Here is a 15,376-nt window from a genome sequence, read left to right on the forward strand (position 1 = left end):
AAACTATGCACAAATTTAGGGGGAGCTCTTGCTTATCACATACTTCTCAAAGCGATGATGTTTTTATTCTTATTATCATTTGTCGAAGCTTTGATCTATATGTTGTCATCAATTACCGAAAAGGGGGAGATTGAAAGTGCAACTATCCCTAGGTGGTTTTGGTAATTCATAACAACATATAGCTCATTGAGCTAATGCTATTCCAAGACTATTATTTCAAGAAAGCTCAATGAATGGCATGGCATGAATGATGAAAGTGGATCCCTCAAAATACTAAGGACAAAGGATTGGCTCAAGCTCAAAGGCCCAAGACTCTTCATTTTATATTTTAGTGATCCAAGATCACATCGAGTCTATAGGAAAAGCCAATACTATCAAGGAGGGATGAGGTGTTGCTTAATGAGCCTCTTGCTTCATGTGCTTTGTGATATGCTCCAAAACCCTCAGCTACTTTCCCACATCCACAAATGACCTAAACCCAAAGCCAAAATCGGTCACACTGATTCTTCCTATCCGGCGCCATCGATTCCAAAAGTCATAGCCACTGTCACAAACCCTAAGCAAATCAGTCCTACCGATAGGGATCTCGGTCTCACCGAGATGGGATTGTAATCTCTCTGTTTCCCTTCGTAATGTTTCGGTCTAACCGAAGTGAGCGATCGGTCCCACCGAGATTGCAATGTAAACTCTCTGTTTCCCTTTTGTAACATTTCGGTCTCACCGAAAAGAGCAAATCGGTCTGACCGAGTTTACCTGACCAACTCTCTGGAAAGCTTATTACCAAAATCGTCTTACCGAGTTTGTGTAGTCGGTCTTACTGAGATTACGTTATGCCCTAACCCTAACCAAATCTGTCTCACCGAGTTGCATGTCGGTCCCACCGAAAATCACTAAAGGTCACTAGGTTTACTAAATCGGTCTGACCGAGTCTGTTGAATCGGTCCCACCAAGTTTGGTAAATTGTGTGTAACGGTTAGATTTTGTGTGGAGGCTATATATACCCCTCCACCTCATCTTCATTCGGAGAGAGAGCCATCAGACTAAACCTACACTTCCAACTTACCATTTCTGAGAGAGAACCACCTACTCATGTGTTGAGGCCAAGATATTCCATTCCTACCATATGAATCTTGATCTCTAGCCTTCCCCAAGTTGCTTTCCACTCAAATCCTCTTTCCACGAGATCCAAATCCTATGAGAGAGAGTTGAGTGTTTGGGAGACTATCATTTGAAGCACAAGAGCAAGGAGTTCATCATCAACGCACCATTTGTTACTTCTTGGAGAGTGGTGTCTCCTAGATTGGCTAGGTGTCACTTGGGAGCCTCCGACAAGATTGTGGAGTTGAACCAAGGAGTTTGTAAGGGCAAGGAGATCGCCTACTTCGTGAAGATCTACCGCTAGTGAGGCAAGTCCTTCGTGGGCGACGACCATGGTGGGATAGACAAGGTTGCTTCTTCGTGGACCCTTCGTGGGTGGAGGCCTCCGTGGACTCGCGCAACCGTTAGCCTTCGTGGGTTGAAGTCTCCATCAACGTGGATGTACGATAGCACCACCTATCGGAACCACGCCAAAAACGTCCGTGTCTCCAATTGCGTTTGAATCCTCCAAACCCTTCCCTTTACTTTCTTGCAAGTTGCATGCTTTAATTTCCCTGCCTATATACTCTTTTGCATGCTTGCTTGAACTGTGTGATGATTACTTGACTTGTCCTAAAATAGCTAAAATCTGTCAAACTCTAAAATTGGGAAAAGGTTAAGTTTTTAATTGGTCAAGTAGTCTAATCACCCCCCTCTAGACATACTTCAAGGTCCTACACATATGCAGCTTTGAATTTTTGTACTGAATAATACTCATGCAAATATGGGTGCATATTTAACCTGGGTTTAGATGCCAAAAAAAGTATGGAATGCTCACATGGTTTTCCAGTGTGTTGCCACTCTTGGCAAGTGCACTCATGCAACTCAGTATTTACCACATGCCTCTTGCCACTCTTTATATCTCTAACTTCAGCACCCCACAAGGAAGATTTCTCAACAGATAGATGTGAAAGATTTCTACTCCTGTTGACCACCTGTTGTACCACTGCTGGAAGCTTGTCCCCTTCCAAAATATTAGCAATTTTTCCTCTCAACTCCCACAAACGCATGATCATGATCCTTATTTGGTCCACCATGTCATGCATAGGCAAGTCTTTCAAATCCTTCACTTTGTTGTTAAAACTTTCTGCCAAGTTGTTATTGATATGATCACATTTTATGGCAGTATTAAAACCTGATCTATACCACAAAAGAGAATGGTGGGTGTTCAACCATGAAGCAAATTCATTATCACTACATGATGCCAATATCTTACCAAGGTGATAGGAATGTGTATGTCTGGTGTAGGATCTTGCTGCTGGCCACATGCGCCCAAATTCATCTCCTCTAAATTTCATCTCCTCTAAATTTTTTTTATTAGATTCATCCACATATGTCCGAAGCACTCCCTCTGCTCAGCATGGGGGAAAACATTTTTACTGCATTTTCCAACCCTTTACATGCATCTGTGTGGATGGCCAAAGGAGAAACTGGCCCTATGCATCTTTTCAGTTGCATCATGAACCATATCCATGATGCCTCTGTCTCTAATTGAAACATTCCTATTGCAATTGGGAACATCCAGTTGTGTCCATCTAGAGCATTGCATGCAGCCAACTGACCATTCCACTTTCCAGTCAAAAAAGATGAGTCTATGCTCAAATATGGACGACAACCTGCTTTGAATCCATCTATGCAAGGCTTCAAACACATAAAAAACTTGCTGAATAAAACCTTGCCATCCTCTGTTACCTTTGTATCTATCTACACCACACTCCCAGGTGACCTCTTCTCCACCTCTGCTTTAAAACTATACAACATCCTAAATGTATTTGCCCAGTCACCATACAATGATTTCATTGCCCTTTGTTTTGCTTTCCACACTGTGGTATATTGCAGCTGGATGGGGTACAGCTTCTCCAAGTCAACTTTAAGCCTCTTTGTAGTAGTGTTTGGAGTCTTGGCTAAAATAGGAGTAATCTTCTCTGTAACCCAAAGCTGTGATGTCATCTTTGAAATCTCTGTGAAGTGGTCATACATGTATGCTGGTGTGGTATTTGATTTACCCTTACTGTACTTCCATCAGGTTGTAGTCTGGCAGACAAGTACCATTTGCAAGGATTGTCACCACCATCATAATCTTTGCACCGAGCATAAAATTTCTTTCGATCAGTCCACATAGTCTTGGCATCAAACTCTTTTTTCACTGCATAGGTCCTGAAAGACATCCTAAACTCCTTCATGCTTGGCCAAAACTTTCCCACCTCAATAACTAGGTTCTCTTTGTCATACAAACAAACCAGCTCATTATCATCTGCATCATCCACATCATCTGCAGCCTCTCTCATCAGCTGTTCTTCATCCTCATTTGCATTTCTAGGGCCTGTGTTACCATCAGCAGGCAAAGAACTGTCATCCTTCTCCTTATCTTTGTCATCAACTTGAATGCCAAACATTTCGGCCATATCAATGTCAGATATTGGTGTAATGACCAAATCTGTTTTTTCGTTCAACTCTACTACATTCCAGTCAACAACAATCTTCCTAGCACCATGGTTTCCCTCCTCTCCATCTGCATCAATCCCTGTATCTTCAGCTACTACAGTCGGTTCAGTCAACAATGCCAACATCTTCTTCTGTGAAACCCATTCATCATTTTCCACCTGTGCAGCCATCTTTGATGGCACATAACCAACTCTGGAATGAGTTTGCAGATCAATTAACTCTGCATAAAATGTTACTTGTTTGCTTGCCCATCCTTCTTGCTGATCAATTTCAGCAACCATGGATTCTCCATCTTTAATTCTCACATATTCACCATTATAGTTATCGAAACGTTGCAGAGATACCTCTTGTTCTGGACCCCAAACAATACTCTGCCCAATTCTCTCCACCAATTTTCTCACGGCCTTCTACTTCATGCTCTCCAATTCTTGAGGATCAACATCTGCAAATTCGACATCCAACCTCACGGTGGTATCTCTATCAATGTCTTGGACACTGCCATCACTGAGCTTGGCTTTACAGGGAAAAAATTCCACTATAATTGTGAATGTGGTGGCAGAACCTGAACCTCCGCTGTTTTGTCAATGGCAGGCAGTGGCAGCAGTGTAAGCGACAGTCACTACCAAATCGAGTTTGATTCTAAATCGCCAAGAAAAGAGGGTGGCATTACCGATTTGAAGCACTGTCTCCTCGCTCCATCTCATCCAACCCTCGCTCCATCTCCTATCCAATCGAGATTCTAAAACGCCAAGAAACAGGGGCAGCATGAGGCCATAGATTTATCCAAAATTCAGTGGAATGGGAGTAGTGTTTGGAAAATACTCACTCGCAATAGCCGCTGCAGAGAAAGGCGCTCCACCACCGGGCCGCGGAGAAGAAACAGCCCCCGGATCCAATAGAGCCCGATTCGAAATCGCCAAGAAATAGAGGGGCAACATGAGGGCATAGATCCCCCAAAATTCTGGGGAGTGGGACTAGGGTTTCGAGCTCACCTCGCAATAGCTCTGCCTCTGCCAAGAAATGCGCTCCACCACCGCGGAGAAGAAACCACTGCCGGAGAAGATGCTTATGGCGGCGCCGCTCGCCCAGTCCAGCACGGGTGAGTCGAGCACGGTCACACAGTCACCGGTCGAGTCGGGGACGGTTGACTCTTGACTACGTGGCCCTAGGTGGACCCTACCAGTCAGAGCACATAACCCCCAGTGTCCTAACCAAACCTCAGCCTAACTAACAGCCAGCCTCAGCTTAACTAGCAGTGTCACATGGGAGCTATTTTTTCCAATGCACATGTCGCATGAGAGCCATTTCAACCAACGATGTCGCATGAGAGACAATTCAACTCAAAGATGTCGCATGGGAGCTATTTGCCCCATCTGCCTGCCGTAGGCGACCAAATCCTGGTCGGTGCATCGCCGGCCGTCCTTCCTTGTCAAGAGAGTCAGCTCAGCCAACCCAATGTCTTCCATCGCCATGGTGTCGGCGACGTCCTGGACAACACCAATGTCTTCATGTCCTAGGAAGAACTGCAGGCATAGGAGGCGGACCGTATATAAACCTGTACTCCTGTTCTCCAGCAATAGTATGCTCCTGATTGCTTCAACTATGGTGGCGTTGGCCCGAACCACATCATTGGTGTAGCTCAGCTTCGACCTGTCACGCTCGGGGTCAGACGAGCCGACCGCCACAAGGAGCTTGGAGATCATCGCGGGGATCCGCCTCCATCGGCCGGAGAGCATGCTAGTTCTTGTGGCGCCGTTGATGTTGAGCCGCTCCACGATGTTGAGAAGCACGTCGTCGGGCAGACTGCTCAGCCGATCCTCGCGATTGTCTTCCGGCTCCACATTGATACCCTTGACGGCAAACGGTTTGGCCATCGATCTGGCGGCCGGTCGCCGGTGATTTCCCTAGGTGAACGACGACGGAGATGATAGGGTTTCTTCCTGGCCGGCCCTAAACCGGGTCGATGTTCCTTTGATTTTGGACGCCGATAACGCGCACACGTGTGGGCATTAAAGGGTCTGGCCACACATCGTGTATGAGCGGACATTAGAATTACCCACACGAGTGGGCGCGGCTACTTCGTGCCACACGCTCAACAAGTACTACTCGTCTCCATCCCGCGCGTGTGGCATGAAGCAAAAATGTCCACACATCCTAGGGCAGCTATGTTAGGTACCCACAGGATGACGATTTAGTTGTCATCCTGGTTGACAGATGTAGTTATCCGGGATGGCAAGTGTAATTGTAAAAGTATGACAACTCTATCTGTTTTGATTAACTATAGTTGCCATGTCTAATTTATGGTAGTTGCCGCATGTAATCAAACCGTAGTTGTCGTGTGTGATTAACTACTTGCCACACATGGTCAAACAATAGTTGCCATGTGTGTTTACCTAGTTGACACGCGTGGTCCAACCATAGTTGTCATGTACAGTTAATCGCAGTTGCCGTGTGTGTTTATCTGGTTGCCACATATGCGCAACCAAGGTTGTCAGAATCGCGATTCTGTTATACGACTCTATGATTTTACGATCCAAACTAAGCCCTATGATTCTACGATTTTAGTTCATACAATCTACGTTTCTACGATCCTGATAGTGAAGATTCTACGATTTGCGATCCTACCATCGGAGCTATGATTCGATTCAAAATGACGATTCTGACAACCTTGTGCGCAACTGCAGTTGCTGTCTAGCAAAAAAATCACAGTTGCCATGTTTGTTTACCTAGTTGCCACGTTCACGTAACTGCAGTTGCCGTACACGACTTAGGAGTGTCGTGTGGGCGAAAATCAGTTCGCCCACACGCGCATGGACTAGATGGTGGCTGTGTGGACAGAGACTAGTTCGCCCACACAGCACAGCTGGCAACAGCGTGATGCGGGGTGTGTGGGCAAACTCTCTAACGCCCACACACTAGTCCCGTCCTATGTGGCACATCAAATCCACCTTTTCGTGTCAAGATTCGTGCAAAAGACAATCAACGACCATCCAGGCGTGTGGGCGAGTTGGAAAACGCCCACACGTGTGGGCATTAGTTTTTTCGTTGATTTTAGATAATAACGTGCAAATCGCTACATGGGCGTGTCGCACAAGATACCTTAGCTAGAGCAATACTACATGTACATGTATTGGAAGCACACATACGTAGGGCTCAAGGACTCATGGCGTGTTTAATTCCAACAGTTCACAAAACGTGAGAAATCATAAGGTAGCGTGTTTCTCATGGTTACGGATGACTCTTTGGTTGTGTTTGGTTTTGTACACAAGCCAGTCCTACCAAAATTTGGTTTGCTGTGTGAATTTGGTCAATGTTTTGGGTATGTTTGGTTTATGTCCGAGGTTGCCCCACCAAAGCATTGGTAAGGCAAAATTTTGGTTGAGCTTTTTTGCTTTTGGTTCCCCGTGGTTTGACGAGTGAATAGCATATAAAACCACCACTTTTCAGGCTAGGGTTCCAAAAGACTAACAGAAATTTGTTTGTCCTTCGCACCTACCGGTTCTTTGGTTCATTGTTTGCAAAAACCTAAATGGCCATACGATTTAGATTGATCCGGTTTAAAACAGGTCGAGCCCGTGCCTATGTCAGCCATGGAGTTGTTTGTCCTTTAACTTACATGTGGGGCCCACGTGTTAGCCATGGAGTTGTTCTAATAATCCCACTGCCTGTTTTTTAAATAGAGCCACCCATGGGACGAAGGGGAAGAACAGATCGAGGGGGAAGAAGAGATCCTCCGTCACCCACCGACGATGATCACCGGTGCTCAACCCCAGTCGCTCCTTCACCCCACCTCGCCCTCTCCCTACCAATCTTGCTACATGACATTGGTAGGACGATGGCCGCCTCGTGTTGCGCTCGGCGAGGCGGCTCCCCCCATGGCGGGAGGCGACCCCTGGAGGCCACATGGCGCACATTGGTGACACGAGCCGGAGCCCCATATATAGCAGGCGGCGGAGACCCCAGGTGTGGACTCCAAGCAGTGACTCCATGGCTCGGGAAGGAGGCCTTGTGGATGGCTGACCAGGATTTACAGACCGGATTGCTTTTTAAAATGATTGAGGGGCCCGATTGCTTTTAGAAAATGATTCCAAGACCTGACTGCTTTTTATAATTGTTTTCGAGGACCTGTTTTCTTTTTTAAAATAGTTGTATGGGTTATTATGTAAAAAAACTATGGAAGAGAGACTGGCATGTGGGCTCCACTTGTCTACTAACGGTCAAAAGAGCAGTCAAACAAAGGGTTTTCTTATGTGCGGGCCCCAACTGTCATAGTCATGATCAATTGTAAAGCACTCAAACATTTGGGTTTTCTAGAAAAAAAACTACACTTTTGGTAGGTGTTAGTGACAAAAAAATCTAATAGTTGTTTGGAATCCTAACCCGAAAAGTGGTAGTTTTACACTATTCACTGTGATTTGACCAACATTAGCAAGAACAATGAACTAGAGTTGGCTAGAGTGCACTGACATGCCAAAAGTTGGGAACTATCCAAACAAAGATCAACTTTTTTATCATGAATTTTGGTAGGGTACACTCGGCCACAATCCAAACATACTCTTTCGCTGTCTACATTTTGGCCAATGCTGGAAGAAAAGGGAATTAGAGTTAGCTAAAATGCATGGGCATGCCAAAATATTGGTAACCATACAAACAAGATTCAATATTTTGGCTATGACCAAAAGGTTGATATGGTTGGTTTTGATCACCATCCAAACATACCCTTCATCGAGTGCCTTACATGTTTTCTTGTTAAAAAAGTACACTAAAAGTTGCAAAACATTTGCAAACGCCTCCACCAAGGGAACAAAGCTGGACGCGATAATGACTGTCTATGTTGGTTAGTACTCATTGGCCATCCTATCTCACCCTTCTGCATCCTTCGTCAGTGACCTTCATACCAGTTGGTGGATAGAATGTTCGAATACCATACGTGCCCCGGAGACCCTGATGCTGAGCATCCTACGGTTATGGGATCTACCTTCGTCTTCCCAAATGCCAAGTGGACCGATGACAAGACCACGTGCAAGAGCTACTGAGAGCGAAGTGACCTCTCTCCTTAATGAGCTTCCAAATGAACCATGTGAGACATGGCTACTACCTCAGCCGGGAATGCTATGTGTGCTTAGGTACGAAGAAGACCACATCAGAGGTGCTCGGAATGAAGATCAAGCTAGCATGGATACAAACGAAGGATCACGGCAAGGGAATCTTGCAAAGTCCATAGTGGTTGGACATCTGGCCCCTGACCGGATGTCTGGTGCCTCAAAGGGTGATGCAGCAAAGTAGAGATAAGTATTTCCCTCAGTTAAGAACCAAGGTATCAATCCAGTAGGAGGCACAAGCAAGTCTGGAATATATGCACCTGCACAAACTAACAAACACTTGCACTCAATGCGAAAAAGGGATTGTCAATCCCTTCACGGTCTCGAACAAGAGTGAGATCTAATAGAGGTAGGTATAAATGATAAGTCAAAGAGCAAACTAAAGTAAATATAAATAAATTACAACAAGGTATTTTTGGGTTTTTTAGTTTATAGATCTGAAAAAATATGATGGAAAATAGACCCGGGGCCATAGGTTTCACTAGAGGCTTCTCTCTTGAAGGCAAAACATATGGTGGGTGAACAAATTACTGTTGAGCAATTAATAGAAAAGCTCAAAGTTATGACGATATCTAAGGCAATGATCATGACTATAGGCATCACGTCCTTGACAAAGTAGACCGACTCCTTCCTGCATCTACTACTATTACTCCACACATCGATCGACTCTTGCATGCCTCTAGAGTATTAAGTTCAAGAGAACAGAGTAACACATTAAGGAAGATGACATGATGTAGAGGGATAAACTCAAGCAATATGATATAAACCCCATCTTTGTATCCTTAATGGAAACAACACAATACGTGTCTCGCTACCCCTACTATGTCACTGGGTGAGGACACCGCAAGATTGAACCCATCACAAAGCACCTCTCCCATTGCAAGATAGATCAATCTAGTTGGCCAAACCAAACCAATAAATCGGAGAGAAATACAAAGCTATTTAAATCATGCATAAAAGAGTTCAGAGGAGACTTAAATTATATTCATACATAATCTGATCATAAATCCACAATTCATCGAATCTCAACAAACACTACAAAAAATACACTTCCGTGATGATACGTGTTTGTCACAGTAGGTCGCGTTTTTTGTCATGGATGTACATCCATGACGATTTTATGACAGAATCAGATAGTCATACCCGTGATGTCATAGAAGTATTCCATGACATTACCAAAATTATCATCACGGAAGTGTCCACTTCCATGACGATAAATCGCGCGTCACAAATGTGCTTTCGTCAAGGGTGACCAACACGTGGCATCCACCGTAACAGAACACCGTTTTGCTATCGGGTCCGGTTTTGGCTCCGATAACCCGTTAACAGCCCGGACCAATGGGGATTTTCCACATGTAAAATCATCATTGGCCAGAGAAAACACGTGTTGCCTCACCGTTGGGACAGATGTCATCTACTCATTGGACAGGAGGTGCCTATGATAGGTCGACATGTGGCATGGCCCAACAGTGGACCATTCCGGTGAAAAAGGCCGACCCAGTAAAAATTAGCAGGCCGACCCATATAAGGCCTACTTGTGTCATGTCCATTTAAGCCCACGGCTCGTACGAGATGTGCCAATTCGGCCCGTCAATGGCCCGTTAAAGATTTGACACCATTGTAGCCCATCATCAGTTCGAGCCCACTAACAGCCCGCTATATATTTGGGCTCAATATCGGCACGATGAGATTTTGGCCTGTTAACGGCCCATTCAATGGATGGGCCAATTTTCAGGATGTACATCTTTCGGCCTTTTAGCAACCCATTTAAATGTTGGGCTAATTTCCGGCCCGGTGTGTCTTTCAGCCTGTTGACGGCCCATAAATCAGTTGGGCCATTTGTAGTCGGACCTGACTTTCGTCCTTTTAGCGACCCATTTAAGTGTTGGGCCAATTTCTGGCCCGGTGTCTCTTTCAGCCTATTGACGACTGAGGGAGTCCTGGATTAGGGGGTGTCCGGATAGCCGGACTACCATCATCAGCTGAACTATCATCGGCCGGACTATCATCATCGACCGGACTCCAAGACTATGAAGATACAAGATTGAAGACTTCGCCCCGTGTCCGGATGGGACTTTCCTTGGCGTGGAAGGCAAGCTTGGCGATACGGATACGTAGATCTCCTACCATTGTAACCGACTCTATGTAACCCTAGCCCTCTCCGGTGTCTATATAAACCGGATGGCTCTAGTCCGTAGGACAGAACAACAACCATTACAATCATACCATAGGCTAGCTTCTAGGGTTTAGCCTCCTTGATCTCGTGGTAGATCCACTCTTGTAAACATCAACAATATCAATATCAATCAAGCAGGACATAGGGTTTTACCTCCATCAAGAGGGCCCGAACCTGGGTAAAACATCGTGTCCCTTGTCTCCTGTTACCATCCACCTAGATGCACAGTTCGGGACCCCCTACCCGAGATCCGCCGGTTTTGACACTAACATTGGTGCTTTCATTGAGAGTTCCTCTGTGTCGTCACTGATAGGTTTGATGGCCTCTTCAATCAACAACGACGCAGTCCTGGGTGAGACTTTTCTCCCCGGACAGATCTTCGTATTCGGCGGCTTCGCACTGCGGGCCAACTCACTTGGCCATCCGGAGCAGATCGAAAGCTACGCCCCTGGCCGTCAGGTCAGGTTTGGAAGCCTAAACTTCACGGTCGATATCCGCGGGGACTTGATCTTCGATGGATCCGAGCCACAGCCGAGCGTGCCGCGCTGTCACGATGGGCACGACCTAACTCTGCCGCCGGACAGCACCTTGGGGGCCGCACATGAATCCGCTCCGACCCATAGTCCGGAGCCGATCGCTCAGATCGAGGACGGGTGGCTGGACACCGCCTCGGGAGCTGCAACTTCTACGGCGATGGAGCCGAACACTTACCTTGTCCCGCATAAAGCTCATGACTCCGAGGTGCCGGACTCTCTGCCGGACTACGAACCTCCTGCGCCCCTGCCGGTCGAATCCGACTGGGCGCCGATCATGGAATTCACCGCCGCGGACATCTTTCAGCACTCACCCTTCGGCGATATCTTAAATTCGCTGAAGCATCTCTCGCTATCCGGAGAGCCCTGACTGAACTACGGCCAGGATGGTTGGGACGCGGACGACGAAGAAATTCAGAGCCCACCCACCACCCACTTCGTAGCCACCGTCGACGATCTAACCGACATACTCGACTACGACTCCAAAGACATCGACGGTATGGACGACGATGCCGGAGACTATCAAGAACCAGTGCCTACAGGACACTGGAAGACCACCTCGTCATACGACATATACATGGTGGACACCCCAAAAGATGGGGACGGCGAAGAAGCAACGGAGGCCGATTCCTTAAAGAAACAGCCCAAGCGCCGGCATCAGCGGCGCCGCTCTAAATCCCGCCACAGCAAGAATAGACATTCCGGCACAGGAGATAATAACACCCCAGAAAGTGCCGAAGACAACCCCCTCCAGCACGATCCAGCGCAGGAGGAGGCAGAAGCAAGCCCTCATGAGAGGGCGGCAGACGAAGAGGTCGAGGATGATAATTACTTACCTCCCTCCGGTGACGAGGCAAGCCTAAACGACGACGAATTCATCGTGCCTGAGGATCCCGTCGAACAAGAGCGTTTCAGACGCAGGCTAATGGCCACGGCAAACAGCCTAAAGAAAAAGCAGCAACAGCTTCAAGCTGATCAAGACCTACTGGCCGACAGATGGACCGAGGTCCTCGGGGCCGAAGAGTATGAACTCGAACGCCCCTCCAAAAGTTACCCAAAACGCAAGTTGCTCCCCCGACTAGAGGAGGAAGCATACAAACCTGCATCACCAGCGCACAATACGGCAGACCGACCACCTCGTGGCCACGACAGAGAGGCGTGCAAGCCCTCCACCAAAACCGTACCCCGGCATCGCTCAAAAAGCATGAAGCCACGGGGGAACGCGCCGGACTTGCGGGATATATTGGAGGACAAGGCAAGACAATCCAGATCTATCTATGGATCATGTGGGCGCCCCAAGACCCACGACGAATACCGTCGCGCCGGATACAACTACTCCAGCCGGGCCGAACACAGCAGACAACGCTCTCTCAAGCTACGTCGCGATATTGCTCAATATAGAGGCGCCGCACACCCACTATGCTTCACTGATGAAGTAATGGATCATCAAATCCCTGAAGGGTTTAAACCCGTTAATATCGAATCCTACGATGGCACAACAGACCCCGCGGTTTGGATTGAGGATTATCTCCTCCATATACATATGGCCCGCGGCGACGATCTTCACGCCATCAAATATCTCCCGCTCAAGCTTAAAGGACCAGCTCGGCATTGGCTTAACAGCCTGCCCGCAGAGTCAATTGGATGCTGGGAAGACCTGGAAGCCGCATTCCTTGACAACTTCCAGGGCACGTATGTGCGACCACCGGACGCAGATGACCTCAGCGACATAATCCAGCAGCCAGACGAATCGGCCAAGCAATTCTGGACACGGTTCTTAACAAAGAAAAATCAAATCGTCGACTGTCCGGATGCTGAGGCCCTCGCGGCCTTCAAACATAACATCCGCCACGAGTGGCTAGCCCGGCACCTAGGACAGGAAAAGCCGAAATCCATGGCAGCCCTCACATCACTCATGACCCGCTTCTGTGCGGGAGAGGATAGCTGGCTAGCTCGCATCAACAACCTCAGCAAAAACGCTAGCAGTCCGGATACCAAGGACCGCAATGGCAGGTTGCGTCGAAACAAAAACAAACGCCGCATTAACGGCGACAGCAATGAGGATACGGCAGTCAACGCCGGATTCCGAGGCTCCAAGCCCGGTTAACGGAAGAAGCCATTCAAAAGAACCACTCCGGGCCCGTCCAATTTGGACCGAATACTCGACCGCTCCTGTCAAATACATGGAACCCCCAAAAAGCCAGCTAACCACACCAACAGAGATTGTTGGGTATTCAAGAAGGCAGGCATATTAATCGCCGAATACAATGACAAGGGGCTACACAGCGATGACGAGGAAGAGACCCGGCCGCCGAACAACAGAGGACAAAAGGGATTCCCCCCTCAAGTTCGGACGGTAAACATGATATACGCAACGCATATACCCAAGAGGGAGCGGAAGCGTGCACTAAGGGACGTATACGCGATGGAGCCAGTCGCCCCAAAATTCAACCCATGGTCCTCTTGCCCGATCACTTTCGATCGAAGAGACCATCCGACCAGTATCCGCCATGGCGGATTTGCCGCATTGGTTTTAGACCCAATCGTCGATGGATTTCACCTCACAAGAGTCCTAATGGACGGCGGCAGTAGCCTGAACCTGCTTTATCAGGATACAGTGCGCAAGATGGGCATAGACCCTTCAAGGATTAAACCTACAAAGACAACCTTGAAAGGCGTCATACCAGGTGTCGAGGCCAGTTGTACAGGCTCAGTCACACTGGAAGTGGTCTTCGGATCCCCGAATAATTTCTGAAGCGACGAGTTAATCTTCGACATAGTCCCGTTCCGCAGTGGCTATCACGCTCTGCTCGGACGAACCGCGTTCGCAAAATTCAATGCGGTGCCACATTATGCATACATTAAGCTCAAGATGCCAGGCCCTCGTGGAGTCATCACGGTCAATGGAAACACGGAACGCTCCCTTCAAACGGAGGAACATACAGCGGCTCTCGCGGCAGAAGTACAGAGCAGCCTTTTAAGGCAATTATCGAGTCCGGCCGTTAAACGACCGGACACGGCCAAACGCGCCCGGAGCAACATCAACCAAGACCACCTGGCACGTTCCGAGCACGCGTAGCAATGCGGCCTCAACCCCAGCCCTCGCACAATTGTAAAACAAACTCTCCGCGTACATAATTACGCCCTGGAGATACCATGGGCATAGGGGGAGAGGCACAACCACAACAGACCCAGAGTGTGGTTCGACCACACCAGGGGCTCCCAAGTGTGTCACTCTTTTTATCTTTTATTTCTCTCTTTTTTATACAGAACTCTGTCCGGCGGCGAACCTGCCGAACTCATGATGCAACAGCTAGGGAGGGACAAAGGCCGCGACGAACACTCAGGTGGTCTCCATTACGAGCATTAAATTTGTTAAATACACCATTCCGCGGCCTACCCCTGGAGGGAGACGCCTTTAATTCGTCCAATCCCTTGCTTTCCGCACTATTTGTATCATTCCACACTCATAGCAGCTCTTCTCGAATAAAATGCAGCACTTTTTGCCCATAATTGCATTACCTTATATATATATATATATTCATTTATGACATGTTGCATTCGTACATTTTGGTACGGCCAAATACACTAGGGGCTTATGTTCCCCGCATTATGGTGTGATAAAGTCCGAACACTTTCACAAGTGCGGCACCCCGAACTTATAGCATTATATGAATCGGCTCCGAATCATGTCTTGGGTCAATAGTTGGGTTTTCCCGACTCCCATGTTTGGCACCTTACGTTCCGTTCTATCGGCTAAGGTAGCACTGGGAGAACCACTGCGATTGCGCCCCGGTTGAGCCGGGTTAACGCCTCAGTGGAGAAAGCTAAAACTGACCGTCATGATAAGCGAGAGACTGGTCGCTGTTCGAGAGGTCCTTTCGGGTCCTTAAAGACCTACGCCGCTTGGAGCAAAGTTCCGGATGTCCGACGAAGGCGTGGATAGCGCCCCGAATTCGGTCTTCCGAATACTAGGGGCTTCG

The 15,376-nt window shown here is 47.7% G+C and overlaps 1 pseudogene; it reads right to left on the reverse strand.

The window, feature by feature from the left end:
• The window catches only part of LOC119321414, a 29,297-nt pseudogene extending 23,841 nt beyond the window's left edge, over positions 1-5,456 (reverse strand).
• Positions 5,457-15,376: the final 9,920 nt, after the last annotated feature.

The sequence above is a fragment of the Triticum dicoccoides genome, chromosome 6B (genome assembly GCF_002162155.2).
Source record: "Triticum dicoccoides isolate Atlit2015 ecotype Zavitan chromosome 6B, WEW_v2.0, whole genome shotgun sequence".
Classification (NCBI taxonomy): domain Eukaryota; kingdom Viridiplantae; phylum Streptophyta; class Magnoliopsida; order Poales; family Poaceae; genus Triticum; species Triticum dicoccoides.